Below are 18,119 nucleotides of genomic sequence, written 5' to 3'. Positions count from 1 at the left end.
TTCACTCTGGAGAAATTGAACCAGAGATACTTTGAACTCGGAAACATTAGGCACAGATAAAAATGGGGGTGAGCCACCACCACATTGAAAAAGGCAGATTTGAGGGGTGTCAAATTAAAGTTATAATAATAATTAATGGGATTTCCTGGAATTCTGAGAAACAAGCTTATATTATACTCTTTAGGCCAGAAATTGGAGGATTTCTTTCTTGTGAAACTGACTAGCCCCTACAAGGGACTTCCACATGCTGCTATATGGAGGAGGTTGCTCAAAGAAACAGTCACACTGTACTCAAGTAATTCATTTTGAAATCCATCCATTGACAGGTCTTGCCCCTACATGAAACTTTTCCAATGAGCTATTTCTTTTCATTCTTTCTTTTTTTTTTTTCCCAGCCGAGCTTTAGAAATTATTCCTCTAAGATTAAGATTCTTCTAAGGTTAAGTCTTTAAAATTTAAAGCAAAAGATTATTCATTTTAGTGATGACTAAATCCTGGGCCCTGGGGAGTTGCTCAGCCTCTCTCACCCATTTGAAATGGTTTAGTGAAGAAACATCATTTACCAAGAATGGGTCTATGGCAGCCCAATGTTGGCATATCCATACTTCCACCGTTACACAGGCTGAAACTTTGTTAGCTGAAAAGAGCCAGTGCTTCAGAAGAATATAATAGATAACTTGATTTTGCAGTATAGATCATTTTTGTCAGAATTATTATTCCAAGATGCCTGTTTGTGATCTAAGAGTTTTCAGTATATAATTGACTTGTATTAAATAATCTGTTCCCTGTGTGGAAATGTAATCAACTAGTAGAAGAAAAATCCTTAAACTTGAACAGCTTAATTTTCCTCTTGAAAAAAGGACACAGAGGTCATTCTATTATTGGGAGAAAAAACAGGCAACAAAGAATGAAGGCCATGGAGATGACAGTATAGGCTGACGACAGGCCAGCAGAAGGCAGGGGCTGAGGAGAGAGTAGCAGAAAAGATGGTGGCCAAGGAAATGACAACTGAGGAGATAGTAGCACAGTAGACTCAATGATTCTGAGGCAAGAGTGGTAGAGACAGCAGCAGCTTAGGTCACGTGGTGATGTGGTATCTCCTCATGGTAAATCCAATGGCAACAGCAGCCAAGGTGGCTGTATCCCAAAGACAACAGGCCTTATTGGTGATGGGAAAGGCAGCAGCTGTTGATAAGGAGGAGATGATGACAAAGTTGCTGTGACCAGAGGAACTGGAGATAGGAGATAAAGTTTTCACAATAAACAATGAGATCTTTCCCTTATATCCCAAGGGGAACATAGCTGCAAGTAGAAAGAAAGGCCACTGCAGGCATAGCTGTTTCTCGTGGCTGTCAGTTGTCAACTGGGCTCTCTTCACAAACTTCAATGTAAATAGTCTGGTCACCTTTAAGGTGTTTATATGTGAATGCCCTCTTCTGTGGCCTAGGGAAACTAGAAAATAAACAGTCACTGGAAACTAGAAAATGAGCAGGAACCAGAAACTATTTGCTAGAAACAAGAACCACAGATCTATAGAGGACCTCAACATCAGAGCTCCAGCTTTTGAATTCCCTTTCCTGGCTACTCTGGAGGGCAGTTCTTCGTTGTGAACTCCCATGGGTGTAATTGGAATTGCTGGACACTTGGGGGCAGGCATAAAGATAACTAGAAAGACTGTTGATGGGGGTAAAGACTCCCTGAGCAGGGGCTACAGGCTCAGAAGAGGCTGGCTTCCTCCACATTCTCTAATACCTTGACATTCTTTTCTCTGTGTCACTGACCAATTCTTTAGTGAAAGGAAGTAAACCAGGTCTATCCAGACACAATCTTGTTGTACAATCACCCAAGACTCCAACTCTTCAGAACGTATTCTCTGGATCATGCCATACATTGTACCGCTCACCCACACACACGTGTGCAACCACCATATTCTGACCCCAGAATAACTGGTTAACTCCAATCCTAATCTGTCTTATACATGAGTTAGTCTCAGCTGGGCATTCAGAACAGGGTCACCTAGTCCTGCTCTTGAAAATGAAACTTTTAAAGTTGGGAATACAAATCAAGTTTATATATTAAACAGGCATATATACATATTTATTTACAATGACCAGTGGAGGCAGGAGATAGTGATGGAGATTTGCACTCAAGTAGCTAAGGGTCAATATGGTCTATGCGGTATTTTTGACCTAGGATAAAATCAGGAGAGGGGAAATAATAAAGGCTGTTAGAAAATAATGTTGCCACAGTGAGCCTGACTAGGGGGGCCTGGGCTGGTGACATTGAGGATCTTCAGGAAAAAAAAAAGAGTCAATGTCCAGGCAGCTGATATCTCTGGGAAATTATTATAGTTTAGAGCCACCCACTCTCCAGACAATGCTATAGACAAACCTTGATGCTCCCCTGTCTCAGGAACAGATACCACTTTCTTCCCTTCTTTTCTACTCTCCTCCAGAGACTGCCATTCCTCTCCCACTGCACATCAAGAAACTAAGTCCCAGAATTAATGTTAAGGGCTTATGAGTGGATGTTGTCTCCAGACACCAACCAATACCAACTTGCTAACTATGAGGGTCAGTCACCTTGAAGTCCCCATCAAGCACTCAGATGGCTGAAGCCCCTAATTTAATTTTGTGAAAGTTAGGGCATTGATTGGGACATTATGGCACCCTGAAACTTGGGATGAGAACATTTAGTTGGACTCAGACCCCTGAGACACTCTAAGCTTTCCTTTCCAGTACAATTAGCTTTCCTGCTTATGTCTGAGATGACTAGCCTTGATATAATAATCTCACTTCAGGTATATGTATATGCCTTGCAAGGGGAGGTTCTTTCTTGTCAAGACCCACCACACTCACCCTTTGTTTTCATTAGATCCATGACTATGATCAAATCTCACCATACTTCAGAGGGCCAAAACAACTGTGGAAAGTAACAGATTACACACCAAAAGCATCACAAGACTTTGTGACTATATATCATCCGAAACTGGGGAATATGTATGGAAATGGATTTTAGAGGTTTTGGACGGAGGATGGTAGAATATAAAAATGGGTGAATGAGTTGATTTGAGTGGACTTACTTAAGAGTCCAGATTTAATGTTTTAGCTCATGCACCTGTAGGTGCCTCTAGTAGCTTACTTGATGGATTTACTGAAACTCGGACTGATTGGTGGCCTATGACAGTGATATTGAGACTCCAGAGTTTCCTTCAGGGTAAGTGTTATAAGTATTGGCACACTTCCAGGGGTACCTGTACCCCAGTTGAAGACCGCTGATATAGAGAGTATTTCAAGAGACTTGGCACTAAAGGGAAGAAATAAGATAGTAACTCAAGAAGGATGCAAAGTCAAGAGAGTTTTGTTGTTGTTTCTCTAACCCAAACAGAGTTAAGTATGTTAAAGAGGCAAACATGGCAGAGTAATACGTCCAGGAATGAACCTGTGGCTTTATTGTGTGCGAACATGGCAGGGTAATACCTCCAGGAATTAACCTGTGGCTTTCTGTTTTTTTTTCCCCTTTCCTTCCATTCTCTCAGTGGTACTGTGAGAACACTGTTTCTCTTCCCCAGAGCACTATGATAGCCATGAGTTACCCACTTTGTGAGCAGAAATCAAAGCTCAAAGAAGGAAGCTGTGGAAGCTTTATCTCCGGGGGCCTACATAAGACATCATGGCTGGGGAAAGCAGGGGAAAGAGCATACAAAGTATGTTTGGAAAAATGAGGAAAGAGAACACTTTCAGCCTGTGAAAGCAGATTGAATCCAGAACTGCTTGCCACTAACCATACAGTGCTCTAACATCCTCCCCGGTCCCCCCTCTGCCTGCTCCCTGCCTGTGGTCAGCTTGTCCGGTAGCATTCTCATACACGAGTGAGCCTCCTCATTTGGACACCCATGGTAGAGGTGGTGTATCCCCTCCCAAGGTGGGATGAAAAGAACCAACTGGAAATTTTCCTATGCATTGGGCTACAGTGGACATGTACCCCGGTTATTTGTATAGGTCATAGCTACTCTTTGGACAGTGTTATGGCGCTGTTTATCTTTGTTACACAAAAACAGGTTACTTGCCTCCTGAGCTCCTACCTGTAGGTTTTTAGTTTGTGTTGTTAGGGACTGAATGTTTGTGTCGCCCAGAATTCATACATTGAAACACTATCCCCTGAGGTGATGGTATTAGGAGGTGTAGGGCCTTGGGGAAGTAACTAGAATTAGGTAAGATCATGAGGGTAGAGCGCTCTTGAATGGGATTAGTGCCTGACAAGTGTCATGGGAGAGCTTGCTTCTTCTCTCTGTTCTCTGACGACCCAGTGAGAAGGCAGCTAGCTGTCTGTAACCCAAAAGAGGGCTCTCACCAGAACCCAACCATGCTGGCACCCTGATCTTAGACTTCTAGCCTCCAGAACTGGGAGAAATAAATTTCTGTTATTTATAAGCCATCCACTCTATGGTTTTCTGTTACAGCAGCCTGAACTGACTAAGACATTTTTAGAAGTACGATTGAGTAAGACTGGTGACTAGGCTCAGAGGTAAAACTTGGAACATGGATTTATGAGAATTACATGTATGAGTTTGGCCTCATTGACACATATCCCCCTAAATGGAAATGACACAACAAAAAGAAACTCATTTAAATATTGGCAGCTTATAGGGCCATTAATTCCGGATGAATATTTAAAATCACATAAATACATTTTCTGATATATTTTATCTTTAAAGTAAAACTCATGAGCTATATGGAGACATAACAAAAGCAACAGAAAAACAAAGAAACAAATGCCAAAGAATGAGAATTATGTATTTACAAATATTACACCATTATAAATAAAGTCTGTAAGGAACTGTTTACTTTCCATTTCAAATATATTCCAAGGAAATGAATTTGACATCTGCCAGAGAATTGAGGAACACAGAGGCTGATTATGATATACCTTTGGGTTTCCTTTAGAAGCACTGCTGCATTTTTTCATATTGTATTTTCTCGTAGCTGTTCAAAAAAGAAGTGCCATAAATTTGGAAATAATATTGAAATATGTCTAATAGTAGATCCCAGGCTTTCAGGACACTTAAAACTCTTCTGTCAGGGCAACTGGATGGCTCAGTGGCTCAGTTGGTTAGAACGCGAACTCTGAACAACAGGGTTGCTGGTTGGATTCCCACATGGGCCAGTGAGCTGCACCCTCCACAACTAGATTGAAGACAACGAGCTGCCGCTGAGCATGGGTTGGTGGGCTGTGCCCCCTGCAATGAAAGATTGAAAACGGCCACTGGACTTGGAGCTGAGCTTGCGCCCTCCACGACTAGACTGAAGGACAACTCCCTGGAGAAACACACTGTCCTCCAACATCCCCCAATAAAATTTATTACAAAAAAATGTTCTGCCCTGTTTAACTGACTTTTAGTTTAACACATAGGCTATTTTTATGGAATTTGGTACCAACATGTAAATAGGCCACAAATGAAGATCTAATCGATACAGTTAAAATACACATTTTGAATAATTTTATATACAGATAGTGGTAGTAATGATGACATACAGTCCAAAAGAATTTTAAGGTTTGAACTTTATATAAATACTTGAATATAAATGTCATGATTATATATAGAAGTATGAAAATACAAAAAAAGTTCTCCCAAAGAAGAAAAATAGTCAACTACACTTTGAGCCATTTAATTGAATCACATTGAAAAAGAGAAACTTTGATATCAATTCTTATCTTATGGACCTCGACAAACAGTCTCTTGGATGGTGTAATGGTTTTCCTTATACAGCTTTAGGAAAATATGTTCATTAACTTTAGAAAGAACTATAATTGCACTTGGATCTGCAAAAAGAAATGAAGAGCTCTGGCATAAATGAAGGTAAATATAAAATTCTTTTTTTCCTTATTTTTAACTGCTCTAAAAGATAATTGATTATCTAAAACAAAAATCAGTTCTAGCAATATATTTTATTTTTATAGCACATGTAAAAGTATAATATATGATAACCACAGTGCAAAGGATGGAAGAGTGGAATTGGAAATATACTGTTGTGAGGCCCTTATCAACATGTGAAGTACTACAATGTTATCTGAAGGTGAACTGTGATTAAATAAAGATGTATATTTTAAACCCTAGTGTAAGCACTAATATTTTTTGAAAATGAAGTATAAATAGTAACCCAATAGTGGAAATAAAATAAAGTAAAAAATACTCAAATAATGTAAAAGAAGGCAGAAAGAGATGGAATGAACAAAACAGTTACAAGATGATAGATTTTAATCCAACCATATAGATAATTATGTTAAATGAAAAGAGTCTAAACACACCAATTGAATGACAAAATTGTTGTTTGGATAAAATGATAAGATCAGGTAAAGAAAACAATACCCAAGAATATACTATCTACAAGAAACTCACTTTAAATCTGAAGACATAAATTAAAAATTAAATCTAGCTTAATCCTCTACTTATTAAGGTAGACAAAAAGTTCAGCATCAGGCATTATTGCCATCTCTTCTCTACTCACAATTAAGTTGCACAAAAATATCAGAGCCTGTAGATAAACAGAAAGCCTGGTCCATTGTTTACAAAGAGCTACACTTGTTCCTTCTACTACTACCTGATGTCGTTTTCAATACCTTCTTAGTTGTCTCCAAGCCTTGGACAAGAGAAATACCCTTTACACAGGACCCCACCTCTGTTTTCATGGCTGTAGCCCTTGGTGACACAGGAAGAACCCATCTGAAGTCCTACTCCTCAGAGGCACTGTGTAAGAGCCACTCGAGTCCCCAATGTTTGTAGTCTCTAATAGTTTCCCATCCCCCCCAGTCTCTCTCTCTTCTCCCAGATTGGATACCTCCTTTCTCTTGAAGAATTCATCTCTATTCTCCAATTAGTTTATTTTAAAAAATAAAAACATCTTAGCTCTTTCATGGCGACCAAGAAGTCCTAGCCTTCAGCTTATAAAGCTCTGGATTCTCTCTCTAAAGGGGGCCTTGGTGGGAAGTACCTGTCTATCAGTTAGGCTTGCATTCGCCTGCAAATAATAAACCTACAGTTGCCCAAACCGATACAGGTTTATTTTTCTCACTTAATAAGAAATTAAGTGCTGGCCTTGGTTTTCCAAGTTGGTGATGTCAGAGTTGATGTACCTGTGGCTCTCTTGCTCCTTTTCTCATGGTTACAATCTGGCACTGCAGATCCAGCCATCAACTCTGCATTCAAGAGAGGAAGAAGCGGGTAGAAGGGGAAAGGCAATACCAGTCTCATGTGTTTTCTTTTTTCAGGAAAACAGACTCTTTCTCAGAACCTCCTGTCTCTTGACCAGCAGGCCCCAGTTGTGTTTCATGGGTCAGAACTGGTTCCTAGGGCCATCTCTAAATGCAAGGAAAGATGGAAAAGCAAGTATCCTGCTTTTCTTGCTTATACTATAGTGGAAGGAATAAATGGAAAAGAAGTTTGGGAATGGCTTTTTAGCAGCCATTTAACATTATCTTCCATAACCCCTCATTCTTTCCTGAGGAGTAGGAAACAAGGAGAGTTAATTTCTCAAAAACAATACATTGGCCCTTGCATCATAGTAGGTTATTACGTAAATGTGATGTCCAGACATACAGATAAGAACCACTGTACTTCAGTAGGTCACAAAAAGAAAGAACAAAGAGCACTGCGCATCAGAAATATGGAAAAGTGGCCAGAGGACATGTGTTTGAATAGTTGGGAGTGCAATCGTTGGGAGTTATGTCCATGGATTATATCTTATTGTCCCCTATAATCACAGAGAACTTGACACAAGAAGCATACAGAAAGCAACAGGCTGAGGGCCCAGTACCCACAAAGCCCATGTCAGGAGCAGATGGGAAGAAATGTCAGATACTATGTTGTAGCCACGGACATCACGTTTGTGAGCACATCAAAGAACACTGTGGACGGCCTACACCTAGTGGGATGGGATTAAGAAATTCTAAAGGCCGAACAAATTGATACTCTTTGTTACTGTCATTTCGATTTTACCATATGCCTGGACTGGAGTGGGAAAATACAAGTTACATAATTAAATCTGATATAGCAATGAAGTTGTACTCGACATGTATAGTTGGTGTATAATTTTGAAGAAAAGTTACTTTGACATAAATAAAAACTGTCTAGTAGTTGAGAGGTCATTGAGAGTAAAAACACAGTATCCAGAGAAATGCAGATAAAATTCTTAATTGAATTCCATAAATTAGAATTCTTTTTATGCTAGCAGTTAAAGTCCTGTTCTTCACATACCGAGGTCGGATAATTAAGTTCGCAAACTCATCCTAGAAAAAGTGTTACATACCTCATTGCTGAATATCACTACGGTCACCTTCAAAGTACTCCCTTTGGGAAGCTCGGCACCGACACCAGCGCCTAGTCCACCCTTCAAAGAGATTGCGGAACTCTTTCTGGAATGGCCATCAGAGCTGTCGTCGTATTACCCTTGATGTCCTGAATGTCATCAAAATGTCTTCCTTTCAATATTTCTTTTATCTTCAGGTAAAGAAAGAAATCACTTGGGGCCAGATCAGGTGAGTAGGGAGGGTGTTCCAATACAGCTATTTGTTTACTGGCTACAAACTCCCTCACAGACAGTGCCATGTGAGCTGGTGCATTGTCGCGATGCAAGAGCCATGAATTGTTGGCGAAAAGTTCAGGTCATCTAACTTTTTCACGCAGACTTTTCAGCACTTCCAAATAGTAAACTTGGTTAACTACTTGTTCAGTTGGTACAAATTCATAATGAATAATCCCTCTGATATCAAAAAAAGGTTAGCATCAAGTTCACAAACTTAATTGTCAGAACTTGTAGACCCAAATCATTAAGAATTGTACTCATGTATGTGTGCATGTGAAAGCATACACAAAGCAAAACCTTCTCTCTTACCAATTAATTTATCCATTCAGCAAATATTTATAGAGCACCAACCCTTTCTTATTGCCTACACTGCAGACCTTAAGGGAGTCATGATGGGAATTATAGGTGGTGGTTTGGGTTGAGAAGATATAAAAGAAAACATATCCACTCTGGATAGATATGCAGAAACTTCTCTTTTTTTCCTCCTATCTCAAGTCCTGGAAGCAGAGATTAGGAATAAGTTAGGAGGATCAATTACATGTTTAGCTCTACCACTATCATGCTGGTTATGTCACAAGACTTCTCTCTGTTTCATTGCCTTTTAACTAAGACAAAACTGGTATTATTCCTTTCTTTTCCCTTCTTCTTTCATCTCTCTTGTCCAACTACCTAACAGATCTGTTACACAGATAAATGAGATATTCCCGGTCACATTTCTCTGGGAACAAGTAAAACCAAACTATACATGAAAAACATTTTTCTTCAATAGAGCTTTTATGCTTACCACCAATGGCTCAACTCAGACAGAGGGGTGTGCTACTGAATTGAGAGTGTTAGGGAATGGCTGATCACATTTATGTGGTTGCCTTTTCTATTTCTAGATGCTAACCAGAACGCATATGTGCTTTCTTCACCATCTTCACTGATACCCCAATGTAAGCTATGTCCATGTATGATATTTTATCATCCCCTATAATTTCCCTTTATTACTATCATCACATTCATTTATGCAACCTATATTTGACAAGTACCTACAATGTACCAGGCACTCATTTTTCTCAGCATTGGGGATACAAGAGTGAATGAGACAAAAGTTTCCATCCTCTTGAATCATACATTTTAATAGGAGAGACACACAATAAACAAATAAACATATACACAGACACACACCCATACAAAATGTCAGGGGGTGATAAGACCTAGAAAGAAAAATAAAGCAGACCAAGAAGGTAAAGAGAAAGAGGTGGAGAGGGAATGCTGTTTTAGTAGTTTAGTAGTTTAACTTAGTTGTAAGGGAATTCCTCTATGAAAAGCTGACATTTGAACAGAGACATGTAAGAATGGAAGAAGAGAGCCATCATAAAATCTAGGGGAACAACATTCTAGGCGAAAGGGCACAAATGCCAAGGCCCCATAGTGGGAATATGCAGAGAAACCCAAGCAATAGCAAGAAGAGCAGGAGGAAAGGTGAGCCGAGAGGCAGACATAGACTAGATCATGTAAGAGCCCTATATGTTATGGTAAGAATTTTACTCTAAGTGATGGGAAACCATTGAAAGGATATACACAAGGAAATGACATAATTAGACTTACGTTTTTAAATACTCTTTCTGACTGCTGTATAGAGAATAGAACACGAGTAGAATCAAAGAGATCAGTTGGGAATCTACTGGAATGATAAACATGATAGAAAATGGTGTCTTGAACTAAAATAATAGTTACAAAGGTGGTGGGAAATGGTAAAATTGTGATATAGTGTGAAAGTTAATCCATGAGGATTTTCTGGTAAGTTGAACAAGGAGTGTGCAAGAAGGAAAAGTTATGGACAATTCCAAGATTTTTGGTCTGATCAACTAAATGAATAGAGGTTCTATGTAATAAAAAAGTGAACACTAGTGGAGAAGTGGTTGTGTGGAATGGAGAAGGGAATTTGTAGCTAAGTTTGGAACAGTTTAGTTCGAGATGTGATTAGATATCTAAGAGGGGATGTTGAGTACGCAGAAATTAGAAAAATGACTGGGGCTGAAAACATGAATTTAGGAGTCAGACCATAGAATTGGAAATCAATTGAATAAATGTTTGGAAAAAGAGGGTGTGATCAATTATATCAAATGATTTTGAGAGGCTAAGATTGAAAATTGACTGTTAGATTTAGACATGTGAATGTTAGTGGTGACCCTATCAGAATGGATTCAGTATTGTATTAAGATAAAAATACTCAGAGTCACACAATGGGATTTATAGATGATGTAATACAGAATTGTACACCTGAAATCTATGTAATTTTACTAACAATTGTCACCCCAATAAATTTCATAAAATAAAACTAAAAAAAAAAAATCAGAGTTTTTATTAGACATTTATTACTGAAGACATGTTATATCAATCTCCTCAGCTAGATTGTAAATTTCATGGAAGCAAGGATGATGACTCTTTCAGTCACTATTTTATTTTCATTGTTCGGCCGAGTACCTGGCACATAGTAAATGCTCCATAAATGTTTGTGGAATGTTCCATTCTGCTCCAGAGAAATTGACTGTCAGGAATTTCCTTGAGGTTGTAGGGTTTGGGGATTTAGCGTGATTACAATGGAATGGGGATGGGTAATTAATAAAGTCATAAAAGGACTACTCTTTTATTTTGATAAATATTAACTTTCTAAGTTTAAAATGTGATGTGTTTCAAGACTGCAGTGTAAACATATACATGATATGCCTAATATTAGGTAACCTGGGATTTAAAAATGCATGTATGTTTTAACTATTACTTGGTGTATAAAGTAAAGAATTAACTTTAAGGGAGAAAGAAAGGGAGGGAGAAACAGAATTTCTCCTACGGTTATTTTTCTGAGAGGAAAATAAAGCATTTCGGTGTTCAGAGAGCCAGGCCTGTATCTTTAAGCACCTTTCCTGTATATGCTCACTCAATTAGGCCATAGTATTGATTTTAGGATAGGTAAGATCTAAGATTAGTCATTTATTCATATTAGCTCAGATCCTCCCTTTGCTTAACTTCCTAGAACCAAATTAAATACATGAAAAATTCAGCAATTTTTTTTCCAGATCACTAAGGAACATTTGGTAAATTACTGCTTTAGTACATAAAATAGCCTCTACTATCCCAAAAGCTTTAATGTAGCTTTGCTCTGAGTGTGTGGATTTGGTTCAATGAGTAACTACACAGAGCAGAAAGCTGGGTGTGAGTAGCCTCATGCCCAGTGAAATCATAATTAAAATTAGACAGGCCAACCAGATGCAAAGATGACTGAAATATCCTCAGGAGGAAACAGGGACCATTTGGAAAGGTGATAAGACTCCTGTCATATTAAATATACTTCTGACAATGACGGTGGATAAAAATGGGTCTTTTGGAACAAGTGTCTTTGAGAAAAAAAGAAGGGAAATAGAAATTTTCCAGAATTTCACATGCTATTAATATAGTGTATTTACCAAAAAAAATTATCATACCGAGGGAAAATGTTATGGAAGGGAAGAACTCAGCCAGTGAGTGACTGGTCTGTAACAAAAATGCAAATTGCAACATACAGCAATGGTACTAAACTCCTCCAAACTTTAACACTGGAGTTGCCGTACCTGAAAAATGCACTAAAGACTACTGTGGTATGCTTAGGCAACTTCCTCTTGCCTTTTGAATGGAAAACGGAGAGAAGAGTCATAGCACCAGGGCCAAAGCTGATTAGCTGTTATGATTTTTTGGGATCTTCCTGTCTGGAAGCTTATCTAACCTTTCCCCCTTAAACACTGGGTCTGAAAAATAGTTTTATTTTATATGTTCTACAGGACAAAATTAATTCTGCCTCTTGCTAAGTACTTGTGGATATACGCTTTAGTTATTTAGGTGGAGTAAACCTAGAGGAATATTTGTTTCATTTCAAGTCTATGGCTGAAAGTCTGTTCATTCTCAACCTTCTTCTAACACTAGTGATTCATCAGTTTAGTCCACATGCATTACTGTGCACCTTCTATGTGCTGTTCTCGGTGCAAAGCCCTGGGGTTTTAAAAGTAAATCTGGTAAACAGAGACAGACATGTAAACCTACAACACCAATAAAATATTATAGATACTCCTACAGAAGTAAGGGGGAAGTGGTCAGTTCTGTTGGGTATATACTCATTAGGCGTCAGAGCGGACTTTTAGGCTGGATAATTAAATGGCAGTAGGTGAGCAGCCGTGGAAGGAGGGAGAGAAAGAGCATAAGGTGCAAGTAATGGCAGTGGGAAATAGCCTGGTGAATTGAGGGCCTATGGATAGCAAAGTATCATAGCGCAGAAAGAGAGAGAGAGTTGGAGAGAGTTCCAAGGGCCAGGAGGTAGAAGAGAGAGCACGACAAAAAATGGTAGATGATATAAACTTCCTCTGCACAACTATTGGTAAGCAGGAAGATGTATCTTCCTCTTTGAACCTTGAACAGACTTTGTGCTTCAAATGGGGATATACTGACATGTTAAAGTTAGTCAGTCTGCTTCCTGGGATTCATAAGCTAAAATATGTTGATAGTATCTTGAAACAACAAAACTGATGCGTGGCCCTCCACTTGATCTTTAGCTACTTGGAGTTCTTTGCTTGTTGTGATGACCTAAGCTTTTATTTCCAAGGGATCTGAGCCCTTAGTGGCCCTGCTGTTGTGGTGTTACTAGCATCCCCTGCAGATCTTTAACATTGGCCATGGAGTGTGAGGATATGTATCTGGAGGGTCACCTCTCTGCCCCTATTACACTACAATAACTCTATTTCCTTTTATAGTCAGAATTAATCTCCCAGGCTACACTTGAACTTTCTTTCCTGTTTGCCGAGACATGGCAAGGTAGGAGTTTCCTTTCCAATTCAGTGGAATCTTTAATGTGGCCTTTGACTGAAACCTTTTTTCCTTGGATTGCAAACCCTATGACCATTGTACCTTCCAGAAAGGTGGGCAATGAGATGTACTACTTAGAGTTACAACCCTAGGAAGATGTTCCTTCCCAGTAATCCTTCAGGGCCACCCCGAAGTGGGCAGAACTTGCAACAGTAGTCCTAATATATATATATATATATATATATATATATATATATATATATATATATATATATATATATGGAAGAGCCATTTGAAAACCAGTCTTGAACACTTTCTTCTTTAGTCAGCAAACCATAGGGTGTTTCCCACAGGCCATATGTGTGGGCAGGAGGAAGATTGATCTCCTCTACCTCCCAAAGTCAGAGGCAGCGTTCTCTGTCACACCAAGACCACTCACAGACTCACAGTGGAAAATTTCTCGCTTGGCAGGATTCAAGCCATCACTTATAGTCATCTAAAAGTTTTTAGTATTTTATTATTTTTAAAAAATTTAAATCTTTATTCCATCTGGAAGTTCAAGGTAGGAATTCAACTTTCTCTTTTTTCCAAAGGACAAGCCAGTTGTTTGAATAACTCATTTCTTTTCACCACTTTATTATATAATCAAGTCCCATTCATATTAGGATCGATGTTTTGTTTTATTCATCATCTGTGTATTCCTGCAATAGTGGTCAGCAGTAAATATTGCAGTTTAAGCAACAGGCCAAGTCCTCTCTAAGATTCTTCTGTATTAGGATCTTCCTGGCTATTCTTGCATATATTTATTCTTCCAAATTTTAAAATTATTTTTCCAAATCCCCAAAGAAATGCCATTAGAATTTAATTGAACTGTAATAAATTTATAGGTTGGTTTTAGGAGAGACTGACATCTTTATAATGTGTGCCTTCCAAGCCAAAAATATGACTTATTTCTTTATTTATGTCAGTGTTCTTTCTCACTGGAAACTGATTTTCAGTGACATGAACAAGTGTCTTCTCGAGAGACTTTTTTTTTTTTTTTTTTGCGGGGTGGGGGGTTGCCAATTCTGCTGTGAAAACCAAGATCAACAAAACATAATAATTTCATGTTGGATCACCACTTACTCTTGACAGTTAGCCTAAATACATGGATATATTGTTGAAAACTGTGTTGTGATGATTAACTATTCAAGATTACAGGTTTGGATGTTTTTGAACTGAATATATAGAGGAATGGCCAGTTGAAAAAAAAAAAAAGCTTCGAAAATGCAAAACATCCAGAGACCACCAGTGTATATTTTTGTTATTTGTCTGAAGGATGTCTTCTATTGAAAAATTGTGTCATTATTCCAGAGCAGGAATGGAGGCTGTAATGTTATCTTGGCCACATATTTGTGGCACATCTGAGAATTGTTTGCTTAAATGCACTGGCTAGAAGCCACATCTACTGGTCCAAAAGCTATCCTAATATTGACAAGACAATAAAGAAGCATGGTTCATGCCAAGTTATTTAACAAAGCTTGCCAAGAAAGTCGCCATGCCTGCTTTCTTTTTTCATTGTGTACCTAGGAGCGCCCAGCACAATGCCTGGTATATAGTTGGTGCCTAACTACTATTTAAAGGAATGAATGGCGTCTTCAATAAGGATTTATATGTATGCTTTTTAAGGTAAAAACGTGAAAAGTGTAACTTGCTGCCAGCCTGGCTGACCCCTCTTCCCCCACCACCATGGCAAAACCAACAACTTCTGAATTGGTAGCTAAGACTGTTAAGACCTCATGTGTTTGCCTCACCTAATAACCTTCTCCAGGGCATGCCTTTGAAGTTTGGTCAGTCTACTATCATTCCAGTGATGGGTGTGCCCAAAAAGTTGGCTTTTCTGTTTTCCTCCCCACCAGGCTTCTGTTGCCAAAGATCCTTCGTGCCTCATACTCAGCCAAGTCATAAAACCTTGAACAACTACATTGACATTTTGTTGTTGGCACTGGAATCAGAGAATCGTATCATGTTACAATCTGAGTTTTGGAACGACACTTTAACGGCAGACTTTTCCTGGTCTCCTTTGCATGATGACTAGCCTGGTGGGCTAGAATTAGTCAATCATAGTCAGGATGGGGCAATGAAATACTTTTTACCAACAGTTGCAAATATGAGGGGCTTATATATAAGCATAATGTTAGGTCAAAGGAAATGGAGAGTGAAAGAGAAGTATTAATATGTCCACCTAGGTAATCAAAGCCGGGAGACTCTGCAACTGGTGTTAGGAGCTAGAATAGAGAACCAAGGGACTGGGCCAGAGAATATGGAAGGATATACCCAAGATTGCAGCAGCCAAAAGCTGAGCTTTTATGTACTCTCAGAGATTCATGGAATGGGCAGTCTGAATTTATTTAAATGTCCTAGAATGGAACAGACATAATGGAGAATGATTGTTAAAGAGGTAGGCATAAGTGTTAGGAGGCTATTGCATCTAAGCAAGAATTATTAAAAGACCAGGAGAGTCACAGTGGGAACTCTAGAGAGGCCAGAAACAGATTCTAAAGCCATTTCAGAAAGAGAATTATTTCTGTGGGAACGAATGGCTGTCTAGCCAAAAGTTATGAATTCTAGCAGTATTAATCGAGGCAGGGAAGAAAGTACAAATAGAAAAACTCAAATGATCAATACGCATTATGAAAATTCAGACAGTGCAATAATCACTTTCATGGATCCTTTCAAAATTGACTATTTAAAATGCATTGTCACTGTCGTCTATGACAGTTCAGTAAGAGTGACACCCTTAAAAATTACTTCCATTTTAATAGTTCTGAGAGTGTAACTTACCCTAGGTTACATAGCAGCTTGGAGGCACGTCTGTAAAAATAATTTAGAGCTTTTAATCTCCATGACCTGCTATTGGACTCCATTCCTATTTGCAGTTCAACTTTCACAGTCCCAGTCCAACAGAAACATACACACACACACACACACACACACACACACACACACACACACACACACAAAATCTCCTAAATTTTAAATGTGCTTTCTGAGGCTAAAATTAAAGTGATTTCTTTATTATCAATATTTTCAGATATAGATAGGTAGGTAAATAGATAAATAAATGCATAAATATTGTTAAACGATTTGGGAGCTAAGGAGGTGATCTCATTGTTACACGTTTCGGGCACTCTAGAATGACAAGTACGACCATTGGTTCCTCCCTCTCTCCCTTTTTCTCCCTCTCATCACTCTTTTCTTCTTTCTTCCTTCCAGAAAACATTTATGGAGTGTTAATAATGTGTCAGCTCATACTGGGCCCTGAGAGGTGCAAAAATAGGCTAGGGGAAGCCAAATACGCATGAGGTTGCTTAGAGAAAAATCAAGAGGACTTGAGGGGAATTTGAATGCTGAAGGGCCAGCACTCAGATACCAGGATGAAATAAGGATAAAGTCCTTCCTAATCCTGGCAGGAGAAGCCTGAGATGTGGGAAGGGAGTGAAGAGCATGTGCCTTCCTCATGGGACACAAGATCAGGGCCAGTAAAAAGGGATAAGAGTACAATAGAGTGTAGTGTGACACAGATAGGTGGCCTTCCCCCATACCCCTCCCCAGCACATGGGGGCTCTGAATTTGAAAGACTCAAGTGACTCCCTTTGGCAGGCCAAAAGAGATGCAACCTCTTAGAGGCCAGATCATTTGAAATTGGCTGAAAGAGCTGTCCTACTTAGGAAGAAAATCTCTATTTTGGTCATGGAAAAAGCTGGAGCTTTTAGCAAAGCTGGGCAATGGGGAGAGGTAGGGGAAGGATTTTTCACATGAAGATGAATTAATGAAGTTCTGGGTAGGGAGGTTGTGCAGAGAGGTGGAAAGAACAGAGTCGGGAGACAAATAGGTTTCAATTTTGTCTCTACCATTTGCAAGCTGAGAAATCTTGAGCAAATAATTGCTATGAGCTCTAGTTTTCTCTGTAAAAATCCCAAGTGATAATGAGTAGTCCTGTTTATTGGGTATTCTAAATTACTTTTTAATCCTTACAGCAACCCTATGAAATAATTGTTATTACTACTCCCATAATACAGATGAGGAAACTGAGGCTTAGAGAGGTTGAGCACATTTTCAAAATTTATACATCTAGTAAATGGCAGAGCTGGATTTTGAACTCATGTCTTTATTTAAAACCCTGTGTTCCTAACCGTTTACACTCTTCCACCTCTCTTCCAAGGGTTTGCATGAAGGACTAAATGAGATCAAGTTTCACTGAAATGTTGGTAATTAATTTGACTATTAAATGCCTAATGGTTCTGATACTAAAAATCTTAGTCTAACTGTTTTGATACTTAAAATCTTAGTTCTATTTAGAGAATAGGTTTGAGTCTGTGTATGCACATTATTTTTTCAAGCATAATTACTTTTTTCTGTTTTTATTAACAATTTTTTTCTTGCATTTTAACATTTTATTTTGTCACATAATTGCCTTTTGAGGAAAGAAAAATCTTTTGAACATTACAAAAGTGGTTAGAAATAATTAACATATTCTTATCAGGACAGTATATACTTTTATGAACTGTGATTATCTATACACGGGCATTCTTTCCTTGCTGCAGCTGTGACATGAAAAAGCATTGTGCGACTGGGAGTCTGGGGAGCCGGGTTCTAATCCAAGGTCTGAGTTCATTGTCCTGTGTTTATCTTAGGTCAGTCACCCTGATTGGGTGTTATTGCTTCATGTTTAAAACAAGG

Source organism: Rhinolophus sinicus, chromosome 14, assembly GCF_057876585.1.
Source record: "Rhinolophus sinicus isolate RSI-liver-muscle chromosome 14, RSI-T2T, whole genome shotgun sequence".
In the NCBI taxonomy this organism is placed as follows: Eukaryota; Metazoa; Chordata; class Mammalia; order Chiroptera; family Rhinolophidae; genus Rhinolophus; species Rhinolophus sinicus.
Note: the sequence above shows the minus strand (reverse complement) of the source record.